This window comes from Pelophylax lessonae, assembly GCF_965119305.1.
Source record: "Pelophylax lessonae genome assembly, chromosome: 5".
Taxonomy (NCBI): Eukaryota; Metazoa; Chordata; class Amphibia; order Anura; family Ranidae; genus Pelophylax; species Pelophylax lessonae.
The window spans coordinates 363623413-363640558 of record NC_138772.1 but is presented as its reverse complement, the minus strand read 5'-3'; positions in this window follow the sequence as shown (position 1 = coordinate 363640558).

The following is a 17146-nucleotide window of genomic DNA, read 5'->3' as shown; positions in this document are numbered from 1 at the left end:
ATCACCAGATATGGAAGACTTTGACAAGCTTCTATGCTTCTAAAGTTTGGAAAAGGAAAATTTGGTGTTCATATCTGCTTCTGTGCTTTTGAATTATTGAAAGAGATAGTTTTGAGTTCTTTTGTTAGTCCAACATGTAGTTTTTATATTTTTGAATTTTTGTATATTTGTATATTTTTCAGCCTTAACATAGCTGAATGAGATTTTTGTAGGGTAAATCAGATAGGGAAAATAGGTAGATACCTTTAGATCCCCGATCTCTCATTTGAGATACATTTAAGCGAGAGGTGGAAGAGTGTAAAAAATAACTAGATATTTTCCTTTCACTGTTTACATGTTGCTTTAATGTTCAGTTGGAGTTATTGCTATTTATGATATTTATGAGCCAGGGGGTGGAGTGATGGTGAATTTTCATATTTCTTTATTAGAATTGTCTCACAATATCTAATAAAATCTCCAATATCCTGGTTACCTTAGCTAACTTTGTACCCAAGGAATATCATTACAAATTGTCCAAGTCCTCAAAAGGTCATGTTGCTTGCAAGGGGAGTTGGCCATTTTCTTTACGTACAAGTCCTGTATATAATACAGCTAAAAACTTGGCATATTCAGTCTCTACCAGGGCAAGCATGTGCCTAGGTCTCATCATCTGTGCCATGTCGTATGAAATTAGGCAGGACTGCGTGGCGAAAAAGCATCTATTGTTAGGTATTCTTGTTATATTTTCTAATATTACATTTGTTATCTGTATCTGTCAGTACTTAATAATTGATAAACCTACTATTTTGGAAAAAAAAAAAAAAAGATAAACCTACAAGTGTTTGTGTAATGTCTTTTTGCACATCTCGACTACAACCTCAAAAATGTAAACTATCATGTAACCATGATAAAACAGCAGGAAAAGTCTGGTCTTGAAGCAGTTAAAGTAGAATTCTATGGCAAACCAAACTATTCTTAAAAATATTGTCAAAAGTATTGGGATGCCTGCCTACATCCTGGTCAATATTGAGTTGGCCAACCCTTTGCAGCTATAACAGCTTCAACTCTTCTAGGAAGCCTGTCCACAAGGTTTAGGAGTGTGTCAATGGAAATGTTTGACCATTCTTCCAGAAACGCATTTGTGAGGTCAGGCACTGATGTTGGATGAACAGGCCTAGTTTGCAGTCTCCGCTCTAATTCATCCCAAAAGTGTTCTATCAGGTTGAGATCAGGACTCTGTGCAGGCCAGTCAAGTTCTCCACCCTAAAATCACTCATCAATTTCTTTATGGAGCTTGCTGTGTGAACTGGAAACATAATTTGAGGGAGGGGGGGATCATGGTGAGGGTTTTTTTTTTTTGAGAGGTTGGGCTTGGCCGCTAAGGCTGGCCATACATGTTCAACTTTTGTTGTACAATTTTCTGTTAGATCTACCACAAACCACATAATGTGAGGTCAAAGCTAAACAACACATTCCCTTGTATCTAATTAGGCAGGCCTTCGTACTACATAGTTAAAGGTAAATTTCAAGAAAATTGGACAGAAAATTGGACAGAAAATTGTATCATGTATGGCCTGCCTTAGTTTCAGTAAAGAGAACACTTAAGGCATCAGCATAACTAAACATTTCGAAACAATTTCACGCTTCCAACTTTGTAGGAACAGTTTGGTGATGGCCCCTTCCTGCAACTCCTCACTGCTAACCTCTCAACTGGCTCTTGCTCACACAGTGAATAACATTAAAAATATTAGCAACAACACAGCTGTCAAGAACTATGGCCCCAGCTACCTCACCAACCTCTTTTCAAAATAACAAAAAAAAAATATCCTCCCAAGTCTTCCTGCTCTCCAGCTCCCTGATCACCTTCTACCATGCTCCCATGCAGGACTTCTCTAGAGCCTCTCCTATTATCTGGAACTCCCTACCTTAATGTGTATGTCTACCCTGTGTATCACTTGAACTTCCCTTTATATTTTAAGCTCTCATGAACAGGACCTTTTGTCTTGAATTGTATTGTAACTATGCTATTTCCCTTTATTTTGTAAAAATAGCTTATGGAAGCAGTAGTTATTCCTCAATATTTAATAAATCACAATTTGGCCAGCAATTGAGGGACAACCAACTGCACATTCCTGAAGTAAGACCATGGCCTGAAACCATGCAGCCAGCATACCTATTTTTTTTTTAACTTACCAGTATATGTACTGTCTGCTTTTTCAAGCTTTCTCAGTCCGGATTCATTTGTGCAGCAATATCCTGCCAGATTTGGACATTTTCCTTTTGTCCTTGTACACGCTGTTCCCAGTATCATAGAGCTCAGAATGCTCATAGACCTTTGTAGTTAGGGTATACAAATCTGTAATGGACGTCCAGGGCCAGCACCAGCCTAGAGCATACATCAGTTGGGGCAGCCGGCAGGGGAAAGGGTTACTATCTGTCTGATTGAGATTCACAGAGTTTGGGGCCACAGTGATTTCTGCTCCTGCTGCATTATGGGCCAAGTTTTCCCCCTCCCCATCTACCCCTGCACTCTGAGTGCCTCCCTCTGCTCAATGTGCGGCAGGACACAGAGGCAGAGGCGTTGCTCTCCTCTGGCTGGCTGCTGTAGGGGCACAGAAGTGGAGTTGAAGGAGGAGCTGCTGCACTGTTGAAAGTCTGTTGTGTGCAGAGATTGTGCTGGGATTGTGCTGGGAAAGCTTATAAAGTAGGTTTTTGTGGTGTGGTAGTATGTCAGGATTTCAAAGGGTTCTCACCACTCCCCCCATGCACCATCTATATATACAGTTCTGCCCCCCCCCCATACACCCACCATCCATACAGTTCTCACCCCCACCCCTTCCATACACCATTCATATATACAGTCCTCACCTCTCCCCCCAATACATGATCCATGTATACAGTCCCTACCCCCCCCATACACCATTCATATATACAGTCCTCACCCTCCCCCATACACCATCCATATATACAGTTATCACCCCGCCCCCCCATACACCATCAAAATATATAGTCCTCACCCCTCCCCCCATACACCATTCATATGTACAGTTATCACCCCCCCCCCCCCACACAACATCCATATATACAGTCCTCACCCCTCCCCCCATACACCATCGATATGTACAGCTATTAACCCCTCCCCACATACACCATCCATATATACAGTTCTCACGTCCCCCTGTCCATATAGCCTGTCCATATATTACCCTAGCCTGTCTATATACTACCCTAGCCTGTCTACATACCACCCTAGCCTGTCCATATACTACCCTAGCCTGTCTATATACTACTCTAGCCTGTCCATATACTACCCTAGCATGCCCCTATACTACCCTAGCCTGTTTATATACTACCCTAGCCTGCCCCTATACTACCCTAGCCCAGCCCTCAAATTTTACACTCGCCTGCTTTTGCGAGTGGAAAATTATTTAGGGCGAGTGTGGGGCTGCTCCGGGAGCCGCTCAGAGGAAGAGAGGAGAGGAAGAGGAAAGCCAACCAGCTGACTTAATGGATAATCACAGAGCGCGGATCATCCCACTGTAACAGCTTTAATTGTAATTGCCGGGCGCTCGCCGACACACACAGCCCCACCCCCTAGCCCGGCTTCTTTGATAGACAGAACACCTGGCCAACTAGGACGTGTGACGTCTATCAAATGAGCGGGGTTAGGAGGCGGGACTGTGTGTATCAGCGAGCACCTGGCAATTACAAATAAAGCTGTTACAGCGGGATGACCCACGCTCTGTCATTATCCGGCCAGCTTTCCTCTACTCTCTCTCTTCCCCTGCACTGGTCAGTGCATTGTCGAGCACAGATAAAGCTGCATTCATGGGCACAGGTGAAGCTGCATTGTCGGGCACAGATAAAGCTGCATTGATGGGCACAGGTGAAGCTGCATTGTCGGGCACAGATAAAGCTGCATTGATGGGCACAGGTGAAGCTGCGTTAACAAGCTCAGGTAAAGCTGCTTTGATGGGCACAGGTGAAGCTGCATTAACAGGCTCAGGTAAAGCTGCATTGTCGGGCACAGATAAAGCTGCATTGATGGGCACAGGTGAAGCTGCGTTAACAGGCTCAGGTAAAGCTGCATTGTCGGGCACAGGTAAAACTGCATTGACAGGCACAGATGAAGCTGTATTGACGAGCACAGGTGAAGCCGCATTGACAGGCACAGGTGAAGCAGCATTGAAAGGCACGGGTGAAACTGCACTGAGGGGTACGGGTGAGGTTGCATTGATGTGCATGGGTGAGGTTGCATTGGTATGCACGTGTGAGGTTGCATTCACATGCATCAGTGAGGCTGCATTGATGGGCGTGGGTGAGGCTGCATTGATAGGCACGGGCAAGGCTGCATTGATGTGCATGGGTGAGACTGCATTGATGGGCACAGGGGAGGTGGCATTGATGGGCACAGGGGAGGCAGCATTGATGGGCACTAATCAGGCTGCACTGATGGGCACTGTTGAGGTTTCACTGATGGGCACTGTTGAGGCTGCACTGATAAGCTTTACCGATGATTCTGCACCGATGGTCACTGATAGGCTGCATTGATGGGCCCTGATGAGGCTGCACTGATGGGCACTGAAAATGTTATTAATATTTATTTTTGTAACTTTTTTTTTTAAATTTCTTTTTATTAAATTTTAACAAACCAACAAAAACAAAGAAGAGAAAAAAAATAGAAAACAATCTCAATATCAAAGTCCATACTCTATACTCTATAATGAAGAAAAAAAAAAAAAAAGAGGAAAAAAAAAAAGAAAAAGAATATTATTATTTCTCAACATCCTAGCATAGGCTGGTCCATTTAAGTAATAAATATACATATTTAAAGGAATTACTACCAAAAGCTTTTCTCATCTGTGTCCTAGAGTGTTGGCACATCACCTCAGTAATCAGACCTGCAAAGCGTCTATTTTTAATCTTCCCAAGGTTTGTGCTATTTCCGCCCTTAAGTACCAATCCATATATCTAAAGGGCTTCATAAAATGTTGAATATCCTTGTCCGTAAGTTCCTGCTCTATAAAGAGTTTCCATTTGTCAAAAAAACTTTTGGTATAGATATAATGCTGTAGGACTGTATCCATGCATTCCTTGTACATTAGTGACCTAAGCTCCGTCTAAAGTAACTTTTTAACATTTAACATTTAACAGTGCAATTTTATGAGATAATTTATGAGGGAGTGTTTAGGGCGGAATTAGGGGTGGGGCAGGGTAGGAGTTGGGTGGGGCAACTGGTGGCGAGTAAACCTTAAGGCCTGGCTAGTAGCTCAGGACTTGAAATTTTGAGCCCTGCCCTAATATATAGACTGCCTGTCTATATATTACCCTAGCCTGTCTATATACCTGCAGTCCATTGCTGGCGTGAGGAAGCGTGCCAGTCCTGCCTCTATTTGTCTTTAGGCCGGGCCCAGAGGAGCAGACTATCGCTGAAGAAATAGGTGGAAAGGTGATGCAAAAATCACCACCCCTGCCACCTCCACCGTATACGTGGGCAGGGCAAAAGGCGGTGAAGTGAGGGGTGTAGTCAATGGGGGGGGGGGGGGGGCAAAATGAGGTTTTCACCTAGGGTGTCCAAAATCCTTGCACCAGCCCTGCGGACATCTTTTTGGAGAGCTGTATCCTGTGGGGGAATGAAATTCATAAACTCCACTTTAACACTCTACTAAAGGGACAACAGAAAGTTCAACAACTGAAAGTTGCAGCAGGGTCCTACATATAATCAAAAAAGTACCACATGCTATACTTTTTATTTAGTAACACCATCCACATATATTTGTTTTGGTGTGCTCACATCGTGGAAATGCAATGAAAAACGCATTCCAGTGCTTTTGGTGTGAAAGGACCCTTAAGTGTATCTAAATCCCAGTTTTTTTGTAGAGTAGGTAAGATGATGAACCCCTGCTGGGAAATAGGCAAAAAGGCCTGACATGGGTTTTAACTATTGTCCACTCTTTTCAAAACCAAAAAAGTTTTGCCTTTAGATTAATTTTAATACTTTTTTATGAATATGATATTTTTAATTATCAATCTTTTATGTTGTTCTTAAGTTGAATTTGTATGTAAAGTGGAACAGGTACATGTTTTAAATATATTTCCAGCCCAAAATAATAGTTTTTAAGTTTTTTGGATAGCATAAGGAAGGTTTAACACCCCTGTGATGTTTGTTTTGCTGTTTGTGCCCCTGTTCAGAAGATTTCACCTCACTTTCTATTCCTGTGAAAATTGGATTTTGAAAATTTTGGGTTGTTGTGGAAACCAGGATTGATGATAAAGCTTCAGTGGAGACACATTTTCTCATGAGAACTCTTACAGGAGTTAATTTCCCTTCCTAGGGGTAGATTTTCTCTCACGTCCTGTTCTCTCTCTCCATTTGAAAGTATGAGTCATATGTAAGTTGGATGTTTGTAACTCAGGGACTGCCTGCATTTAAAACTCAAATTGATCTGGTTTGCATTGAATGGCATGTTCTTTTCTTTGAATTTCCTCAGTACTTGTCACTTCTTTTACCACTTTTACGTCGGTATCTGGCTCTGGTTTGAGCCTTCACTTACTTTTCCCATATGCCTTCCATTTAAGCCAGTAGCAGATTTGTACCTTTCTCTGTTTCGAAAAATTGATTTTTACTTCAAGATATCCCTGCTCAAACTGATGGGGGAGTGAAAGATCTTCCTTCGTATTATCAACTGATTCGTTTAATAGGAGTCATGTCTGTAATTATTTACTGTGAACAATCTTAAAACAATATCTCTTTAAAACTGAATCTTATGTGGAAGGTAGCCACTTTTTGATTGCAGCTTTGGCATTGCAGTATGAAAAAAAAAAAAAAGTAGTATTATTTTAACTTTTTAATGTTTTTTCTCATGTTCTGGAATATAATGATGTTTGTGACCCTTCTAGCCAACCTACACTTGATGCTTCTAGGCTTTTCTGCAATTTTGATCATATCAACAAGGATATCCACAGTAGATATAATTTGACTTTGAACCAGTTAACCTGCTCACATATTGTTGTTGTCAGCATAGTAGATTCTGGAACTTGGATCCCTTTTTTGGTGCAGGAAATGTTTGATTTTAAAGTAAAGAATTCAAGTATAGGACAAGCAAATATGCATATACAGGGTTACGTTTACCAAAAGGACAGTTAGCATTAGGAAGGAATACAGGAAGGAATAGTGTAATAGGGAGGAGGGGCTGGGTCATAGGATAGGGCATCACACTCAACAGGGCTTTGTGTGGAAAATGACCATCCCTTAACTGCTTGTGCTGAAAGCTAATATTCATTTTGAAGGTTTTACATTTTAACTGGGAAGGGTGTATTTAATTTTTTTTTTCAAGCAGCATTAAAAGCTGCCTGTCCACACTCCAAATCCTATCTGCAGTGCATATAACACGTGTAAGTTTTGTGAACAAATAGCAGTCTCTAATACCCATAAAATATTTGCATGTAACTGAGAAACAGTAAGAGATCACAAAAGTTGTATGTGGAGGAAAGTAATGAGTGAATGATGCTTCAGGCTCTCCTGCTTCCTTCCAGGTGTCTTCGTCTGCATGATTTCATCTGTGAACCACAATCAGCTTCCTTAATGAAATACTTAATTAACATATTATAATTGTGGTAAAGATGATTTTGACAGAAATCATTTTCCATATCTAATACTATGCTAATTTAATCTGTTCCTCATTCCCCGACATGACCTTTAGTGATTAAGTTTCATGGCAAAATTGTTTTCTTTTGATGGATTGATTTGTCCATTGCAGTTGAGAATTATTTGTTGTCTTTATTTATTTATTTTTTACCACTTTATATTTAAAGGAATGATAACATCACATGCGGTAAAAGTGCATAATATTCCTGTGTGCAAACATCACATTATTGTTCATTACTCTTATGGTAGAAAATATAAAACCTTCTAATTTTCCTTCATGTTTGGTTTTATCTTTTAGTTTTTGACAGATGTATCCATACTAACAACCACTACAATGTGATCCTAACTGATCTTAAAGTGATTGTAAATTTTTTTTTTTTTAATAGCAAACATGTTATACTTATCTGCTCTTTGCAATGGTTTTGCAGAGCAGCCCTAATCCTCATTTTCTGGGGTCCCCTGCTGGTGCTCCTGGCTCCTCGTTCCTGCTGAGTGCCTCCATAGCAGGGGGCACTTGTTCGGGCTCAATCCTAAGTTGTGCTTTGTGTGTCCATAACTCCCTCTTCACTGGCTGTGTTTGACAGCAGCAAAAGCCAATGGCTCCCGCTGCTGCCTCCAGGTTAAGTGAGGATAGAGAAGAGAGAGCCACTCCTCCCTGGCACACAGGCACAGTGCTGGATCAAGATCAGGCTCAGGTAAGCTTTCAGACGGGGCGGGGCGGGGGCTGCACACAGAAGTTTTTTTTACCTTAATACAGAGAATACATTAAAGTGGTTATAAAGGCTGAAGGTTTTTTACCATCATGCATTCTATGCATGAAGGTAAAAAATCTTCTGTATGCAGCCTCCTCCCCCCTCAACCTCTGCTAATTCTTACGTAAGCCCGATCTTGAATCCGCAATGTGCACGAGGGCCAACACTGCTTTTATCTATTTCATTTGCATATTTAGAGGTTTGCCTGAAGTTCAGCTTTAAGACATGATAAAGTGGGGGTGTATGAGAAGATTGATTCCCAAGAAGATGTAAGCATTCATGCCTTTCATATACAGTACCACCCCAAACAAGCAAGTCACACTACTTGTGAAAAATAATGATAGACTGAAAATAAATTTTACCAAATCTGAAGCCAAGGGAGTTGCCCTCCGCTCCACGTTGCTCCGCATTTTACAACTTAATTTAAATTATAAATGGGTGTCTTCCGCATTAAAGTATTTAGGCACCCACATTCCCCCAAATCCAAATCCAGCCGATACCTTTGGTTTGAATTCCCCCCCCCCCGCTCAGTAAAGTCCGCACCCTTTTAGATTAAGTGGCGTCAAGGCTTGCACTCTTGGTTTGACAGCTGTAACATCATCAAAATGAGTATCTTACCAAAATTTTTGTATCTCTTTCAGACCCATCTTCATTCCTGTCTTTCCTCAAATCAATGCCCTTTTCACCAAGTTTATTTGGGCTCACAAATGACCCAGGCTTTGAAGACGCCTCTTTGAACCCTAGGACCCACGGCAACTAAGTCAGCGATGTTTCAATCCTGTTGCGTGGACAGGGACCTTCTTCCCTATTCCCTCTCTAAGATGTACGCTGTGCTAATCTCCCCCTTGGATGATTTTTTTATGTCTGGTCTTAGCAAATAGGAAAGGGATCTTAATAGTACCTTCACATCTGTCTAACGTCAGAACATCACCCACCTTGCCCTGAAATCACCATATGTACGCTTACTCAGGAATCCAGTTACAAATTATTAACGCATTACCAGACCCCATCAGTTCTATGTAAATACTTTCTGGAGGCTTTGGATCATTACTGAAGATGCCATGAGGAACAGGAGACATTGCTTTACATTTTCTGGCTTTGTCCAAAAGTAACAGTATTGGTCGGAGATGCAGATGATCTCTTAACAATTCACAGATTTCCCATTACCAGAGGTTCCTACCTTCTTCCTGCTCCACTGCTCACAAATTTTGCTTAAAACATACAAGAAATCAGTCCTTCCTCTGAAGATTAATGCCGCCAAAGCTTGTATTACCATGTGCTGGAAAAACCCCAATCCTCCTTCCATTGCCATGTGGCTTAATAAAGTCAAGAGTATTAATGCTCTGGAGCACCGCCCAAAACAAGAGAGAGCAATATACTAAAACATGGTCATATTGGAACATGTTTGTACATTCTGATGAAGGGAAAATCCTCTTGGAGAGCTACTCTGGACAATGAAGTCCTCTTGTCTTTTTGCCAATGCACATGTGCACCCCACCACCCTGGCTCCCTTTCCCCCCTCCCCCTTTTTTTGTCTCTTTTCTCCTTCTGCCTCCTTTTCCTGAGTCCTATTATTTTTTGGCACCTATAGGCATCCTTTAGTTTCTCTGTTCTCATTTCTTTTCCTCTAAAAATGAAAGTGTCCACCTGAGCAAACTCTGGCATTTTGTCTACAGATACCTCCTCGTTTTTGAAAGTAAGAATTAATTTGTGTTTTCTTGATGTCAGAATAGCTTGCATTTTCTGTATCTCGCTTTATACTACGTTGCTACTTTGAATCTTCTTTGTATTATGTGAGATATTGTGCCTATTCGGTAGTGCATTGCTCTGCTGGATGCTTTAATCTTTTATATAAATAAAGAATTTGAAAAAAGAAAAATAATGATAGTATAAAAAAAAATCATTAACTCTTGCTACTATTGTTCTTTGCTAGGAGTATTGGTAGTAGTAAGAGTATTAGTGGAAGTTGCATTTAGAATACATTTGGAAATTAAATCAAGTAAATACCTAAATGGTATAAAGAACAACATATTGTAACTAAACAATAGTATTAATAGGCATAAAAAGTTTCAAAGAATGCACCATTCAACATTTTAAAATGCAGCTATTAGCATAGTTTGCCTCACATATTCCAAAGGATCTTGTATCATAGACCATGATCCAGATTTTAAAAAAATACCAACTTTTAGGCAGAAAACAGTATTTCATCTGCATATTTAGTGGTTTGCCTAAAGTTCAGCTTTCAGACAAACTGGGGGTATGTGCCAAAAAATGTAGACAGTCATGTCTTTCATATACCACATCAAACAATCACATTGTATATTATTATTTGTAAAGTACAGTAATAGTAAAGTATATTATTATTTAGAAAAAAATAGGGATAATATTAAAAAAAAAAACATTAGCTCTTGCTATTGTTCTTTTCTTCGAGGATTGTTTTTATTAGTAGTAGTAGTAGTAGTAGTAGTAGTAGTAGTAGTAGTAGTAATAGTAGTGGAAGTTGCATTTAGAATACCTTTGGGAGTTAAATCAAGTAAATACATATCTGGTATAAATCTGTACAACTAAACAATAGTATTAATAGGCATAACAAGTTTCAAAGAATGCAGAACCATTCAACATTTTAAAATGCAGCTATTAGTATAATTTGTCTCTTATAAATCAAAGGACCTTGTATAATAGAACATGATCCAGATTTTTTAAAAAAAGAGTTAACAATTAAAATATCATTGCACTAATACAAAACCTGCTTAGTTGGCTTTGAGCATGAAGCAGATGTCATTTGGTTGCTTATTCATAAGGCAGAATGATTAGTAACATTACGGGTAATTAATTACTACTAAGAAAATAATACTTTTTTTCTTTTTTGAAAGTTGCAGTGCTAAATTTTTTTTTTGAGACTATGATGTGCTCAGAGGCAGGTGACAAAGAGATTGTGAATGTACCCTGGCTTTCCAGCCTTCCAAAAATCAGTGAAAAGTTAGATTCTGCCATCAGAGGGATCAGAGGGTTGCCATTAAGGGAGATCAAATATGACCATACTCAAGGAAAGATGTATGGCATCATCACTAGAAAACATTCTGGGAATTACTACACAATATTCAGCTCCACATATGGTTAGTGGAGGCTACTGGGTAACAGACAAAGGTCAGATGAAAAGGTTTCTTGAGTGATATACACATAATTCTGACAACAGCTTCTATATATGATAGAATTTCAACATCTACTATGTTTTTCTGCACCAGCCTAATTATTTTCTTGCCTAATTTCCATTTTATTTTACTTGTGCATGTCCCATTTATGTCTGCTTTGACCTTTCCATTACTTCATATTTATTTGTATCTTCCTTTCAGGAACTGAGGTTTGATTCGTTGACACCTTTAAATGTGATATAACTGTATGCAGTGTTGACAAGGCTGTGGTCTTTAATGCAATTTCAGGAATGGTTGTTATAGGGATTGGTAATTCAGCATACCCAATTTCATTTTGAAAGTCTTTTGGTTGCAGTATGTGCTATGGTCAGTGCCCACTCATGGACCCGGGACAAAATACTTTTAAATAAATACACCTTAAGATATAGATGTAAAATGTAATATTATTCTTTTTTTTTTATTATTTATTGTCCATACAGTAGCATGTTTGAGTTTTATGCTAAGTAAGCATTGTCCACTACAATGACAGGCTCAGCCTTGTTAAGAATAAGACAGTATATTTTCCCTATGACTATTTTATCTCTTTTTATCTATTACATTGGACTGCAAGCATAATCATATTCATATACAATATTAGTGGAGGTGTTGCACATTAGTATGTGATAGCATTTAATTTAAAGTTCTTTTTAAGGCCTACCTCTAGACAGAACTTTCTTTGTAGAAAAATCTCCTTCCAGTTTTAAATCCTGTTTATGCCCACAGTGGGATTTCCCCTCACTTTTTGTTCTATTTGACACCTATTACCTGGAAAGTATACTTCTCCCTACTAGGGCCGTAGACATTGAAATCCATAACTGAATAAACCTGACAAGGGTTCTAAACCTTATCCACTCTATTAGAAATTGTTTGTATTACTGTCTGTGTCCTTATTGGGGGAGGGGGGATGCGTTTTCATTTCACCTATTTTACTTGAAAACTAACCGCAAGTGAGATGGCAGATGTCAATAGAAAGTTTACAAAGGTACATATATTGAAGATTTAAGAGATTTACTAATTTCACTATTGCTATTATAGCATATGTATATGGCCATTATTTGAAAATTAAAGAGTTCCTTCAATGGCATCTGCTTCAATAGGGTTGATAAAGATAAATAGACTGTTCCCTTTACAAGGTATGTTGGATTCTATGCATTAGGATAAAAAATCAGGAGAGTGAGGGGGCGGGGCAGAAATGGGGCTCCATGTCTGAATGGACACAGGGAGCTTTGACTCAGCTGCTTGCTGTGGGAACACTAGACAGGAGAGAGGAGCAGGCAGAGCCAAAGAGGGACCCTGGAACAGGAGGATCTGGGCTGCCTTGTGCAAAACCACTGCACAGAGCAGGTGTATAATATGTTTTTTATTTTAGGAGAAAAAAAAACAAGTCTTTACAATCAGTTAAGGTCCTGGGAGTTTTTCCCTTGCAAAGTGCAACTTCTCTTGTAAAGTGATTAGCCCATTTGTTTTTTGTAAGGCACATGGTACAGACAAGGCCAATCATAGCCCATTTGTACCATGTGATTAGCTGGGGCCAATCACAGCTAATCACAATAGTACACACTGAATAACTGAATGTCATTCATAAGAAATGGTTGCTTAAAACAGTGATTATCTCTGTTATAAGCAGTCATAGTGTGTAAAAAAAAATCCTGATCACCTCCCCAGAGTAGTGCAGTTCTACTATGGTAACACTGTATTGCTCTGGCTTCAGAATGTAAAAAAAAAAAAAGCATTGTAATAAAAAAGAATGTTAAAAAATTGAAAACATTTTTTATTTTTGTTTTGTTTTACATACTGTCACCAGTCAGTGTCCCTGATCTCTGTCACGGCAGTTATATGATGATTCTGTACTACTCTGCTGACAGTATGTAAAAAAAATGTGAAAAAAAACCAAATCCTTTCAAATTCTTTATTTTCTGAAAAAAGAGACAAAAAATTACAACTTCAAAAAAACTCTCCATGAGTGTGGCTGAGCCTTGGCGGAGGAAGGCAGCTAGTCCCAACTGTCTCAACACAGCCCACCCGATCCCAGGCAGCTGTCATGCCTAGGAAGAATGGAGTCAAAGAGGCACCTACCGATCCCCACACCAGTCCTGTTCTTCACCGGACTTCCGAGCAGAGTCTCCCTCTCCCTCACTATCTGAAAAGCTGCCCATGCTGCTCAGAGAGGACCCACAGATGGAGACCGTGGCTCAGGGTGAGTCCCAAACCTTCCCTCCACCACCTCCCTTACCACAGAGCTTCCCACAAACAACTCCAGCAACTCCTCCATACGGCCTAGACACAGGATGGGACATAAAACAATGCCTCACTAATCTCCCTACTAAGGCTGATTTGGCTGCTTTTCTGAAGCAATTAGAAGACACTTACAAGGCAGGTGTCCAAAAACCTAAAGCTGATAAGATCCAAATTGGTTTGGTGTGGAAACCCTTGAAACCCACCAAAGAAACTACCATGGTGCTTCTCTCATTACAATCCAAAATCGAGCAACAAGACTGCAGGATTGAGAGTCTCCTTTCTCAGCTCAATGATTACGATAACAGAAGTCACAGAAAATATTGGCGGATTTGTGGATTGCCCAAATCTGTGAAATCAGCCTCTCTGATTCCAACATTACTTTCTGCTTTCACTAAGATTCTGGATAAGCCTCCCCCGCTCCCCATTAAAATTGAGCGTGCTCATAGAGCCCTGGGGCCACCAAATCCTGATGTCAACAAGCCACGAGATGGAATATGTAAATTGTTGCGCTTCCAGGACAAAGAAGCTAATATGCGGGGAATGTGTAAGAGACCTTATTTGGAATCTAAAGGAGTGAAAGTATACTTTTTCCCTGACCTGTCTCGTCACACTCTTGGACTGTGCAAAAATTATGTCCTTTGTTAGATGCCCTGCAGAATGTCGGGGCCATCTACCGCTTACAGCTACTAAAGAAGGAGTTTTGGCCAATCTCAGTGATAAGTATGATCTTCCAAAGTTTCTAGAGTCACTTTCCCTGTCTGATGTGGACTTTCCTGATTGGAGATGTGAAGGCTCTACTCTCCAACCTACTTCACAATGCAACTGGCAGGAACCACGTCGGAAGAGGAAGAAGTTCCGTAATCCTCCCAGGATCCCTTAATGTCAAGGGGAAAACTTGAGATACCCCTCCTGAGACCATTGGGTCACCATATGTTGTTTCTGAGTTAAAATTATGACCCATATTTTTATACCTTCCCTTTGACTTATCCCTTGGATTGCCTTGGAGGTTTGCTTTCTCTTCCCTTCACTTTTGAGCTTGCAGTCCTTCCTGGACTATTTGAACTGCAGGTTGCTAGGCTGCCACTTTTCTCTAGATATGTTCTATGTTATCAATGTCTTTACTGGTAATTTGTTTGTTCATAGTGGCTCTTGGGCTACTGGATACATCCACTGTTTTATATGATGTTTTTGTTCTTTGCTGTTTATTCTGCCACTTATTATATTTCAGCTTGGCAGACCCGGATGGAGATGCCTGCTTGGGTATGGCTTCCATGGTCCAGGTCTACCCCAATCAGTTTTTTTTCCGGTTACCTGCCCTGCAAAGCAATGTACTTTGTGAGACTGGCCTCCTGTGCCTGGGTTTCCCAGGGCTCGGTTTCATGATCTCCACACTTCGTTTTTGCTAGGTACCCTTTCAAGGTTTTTATTCCCTTTGAGGTTTTTTTTTCCTGGTCAGCTACATTTCTGCCTCTGATAGGTTCTGTTTTTTTTTTTTTTTTTATGTATGTCCAATTTTAAAGTGCTCTCATATAATTTTAGAGGTCTCAGTTCTCCTTTCAAACATAGCGTTTTGCAAAAGGTCCATGCTCTGAAGCCTCAGGTACTGATGCTGTAAAAAAACAATTTCAGGTCTGAATCAGTGCCTAAGTTCCCACTATACCTTTTTGACTGTTGGTTCCAGAGCACATCCCCCATTAAGCGGGCAAAATGGGTTGTGATAGCCTTCTACAAGTCCTGTCCCATCATCCCAGAGGCTCATCTGGCTGACCCTGAGGGCAGATATGTTATGGTTAAAGGGCACCATATATGGCAACCCTATTACACTTGTGAATATTTATGCCCCAAATTCTGGCAAGGAAGCATTTCTGGATAATGTGCTGAATGCTCTTCAGGACTTTTGCTCAAGGTTAGTGATGATGGGATGGAGTTTTAATGTTTTTAATGTTTGGACCCTGGAGTAGACTCTTCCTCAGGAAAATTAGCCTTAACTGTGTCTTCAGAGAAACATATTGCTATGTCTTTGTGGGATTTATGGCTGGTTGATTGTTGGAGAGTCCTACATGCTATTGACAAGGATCTTTTCTATTTCTCCTCCATTCACCAGTCGTATTCCAGAATCGACCTGCTTCTAATAGACCCAACTCATCTGGATAGTATGTGTGGCACTAAGATTCACCCCATCACACTCTTGGACCATGCTCTGGTTCAAATTACCCTACAGCTGTGACCCAAGTCCCGGCAATCCTGGTTGTGGTGCCTTAATGAAAATACACTGTTCAGAAAAGTTAAAGGAACACTTTGAAAACACATCAGATCTCAATGGGGAAAAATATCAAGCTAGATATCTATACTAATATGGACTAGGTAATGTGTTAGGAACAAAAGAATGCCACATTGTTTGATGTAAATGAAAATGATCAACCTACAGAGGGCTGAATTGAAAGACACCCCGAAAATCAAAGTAAAAAAATGATGCAGCAGGCTAGTCCATTTTGCTGAAATTTAGTTACAGAAACTCTAAATGGTACTCAGTAGTTTGTATGGCCCCCATGTGCTTGTAAGCATGCCTGACAATGTCAGGGCATGCTAATAATAAAACCACTGATGTGTCCTGGGGTATTTCCTCCCAGATCTGGACCAGGGCATCACTGAGCTCCTGAACAGACTAAGGTGCACACTGGTGACGTTGGATGGACCGAAACATAATGTCCTAAAGGAGTTCTATTGGATTTAGGTGAGCACAGGGGCCATTCAATGGTATCAATTCCTTCATCCTCCAGGAATGCATACTCTCGCCACATGAGGCCAGGCATTACCGTGCTCCAGGAGGAACCCAGGACCCACTGCACCAGCACAGGGTCTGGCAATGGGTACAAAGGATTTTATTCTAATTTCTAATGGCAGTCAGGGTGCCATTGTCTAGCCTGTAGAGGTCTGTGCATTCCTCCATGGATATGCCTCCCCAGACCATCATTGAGACACCACCAAACCTGTCATGCTAAACACTGTTACAGGCAGCATAACGTTCTCCACAGCTTCTCCAGATCCTTTCATGTCTGTCTCATGTGCTCAGGGTGAACCTGCTTTCATCTGTGAAAAGCACAGGGTGCCAATGGAGGACCTGCCAATTCTGGTGTTTAATGAAAAATGCCAATCGAGCTCCATGGTGCCGGGCAGTGAGCACAGGGACCACTAGAGGACGTTGGGCCCTCAGGCCACTCACATAAAGTCTGTTGCCCATTGTTTGGTCAGAGACATTCACACCAGTAGCCTGTTGGAAGTCTTTTTTGTAGGGCTCTGGTAGTGCTCATCCTGTTCCTTCTTGCATCAAGAAGCAT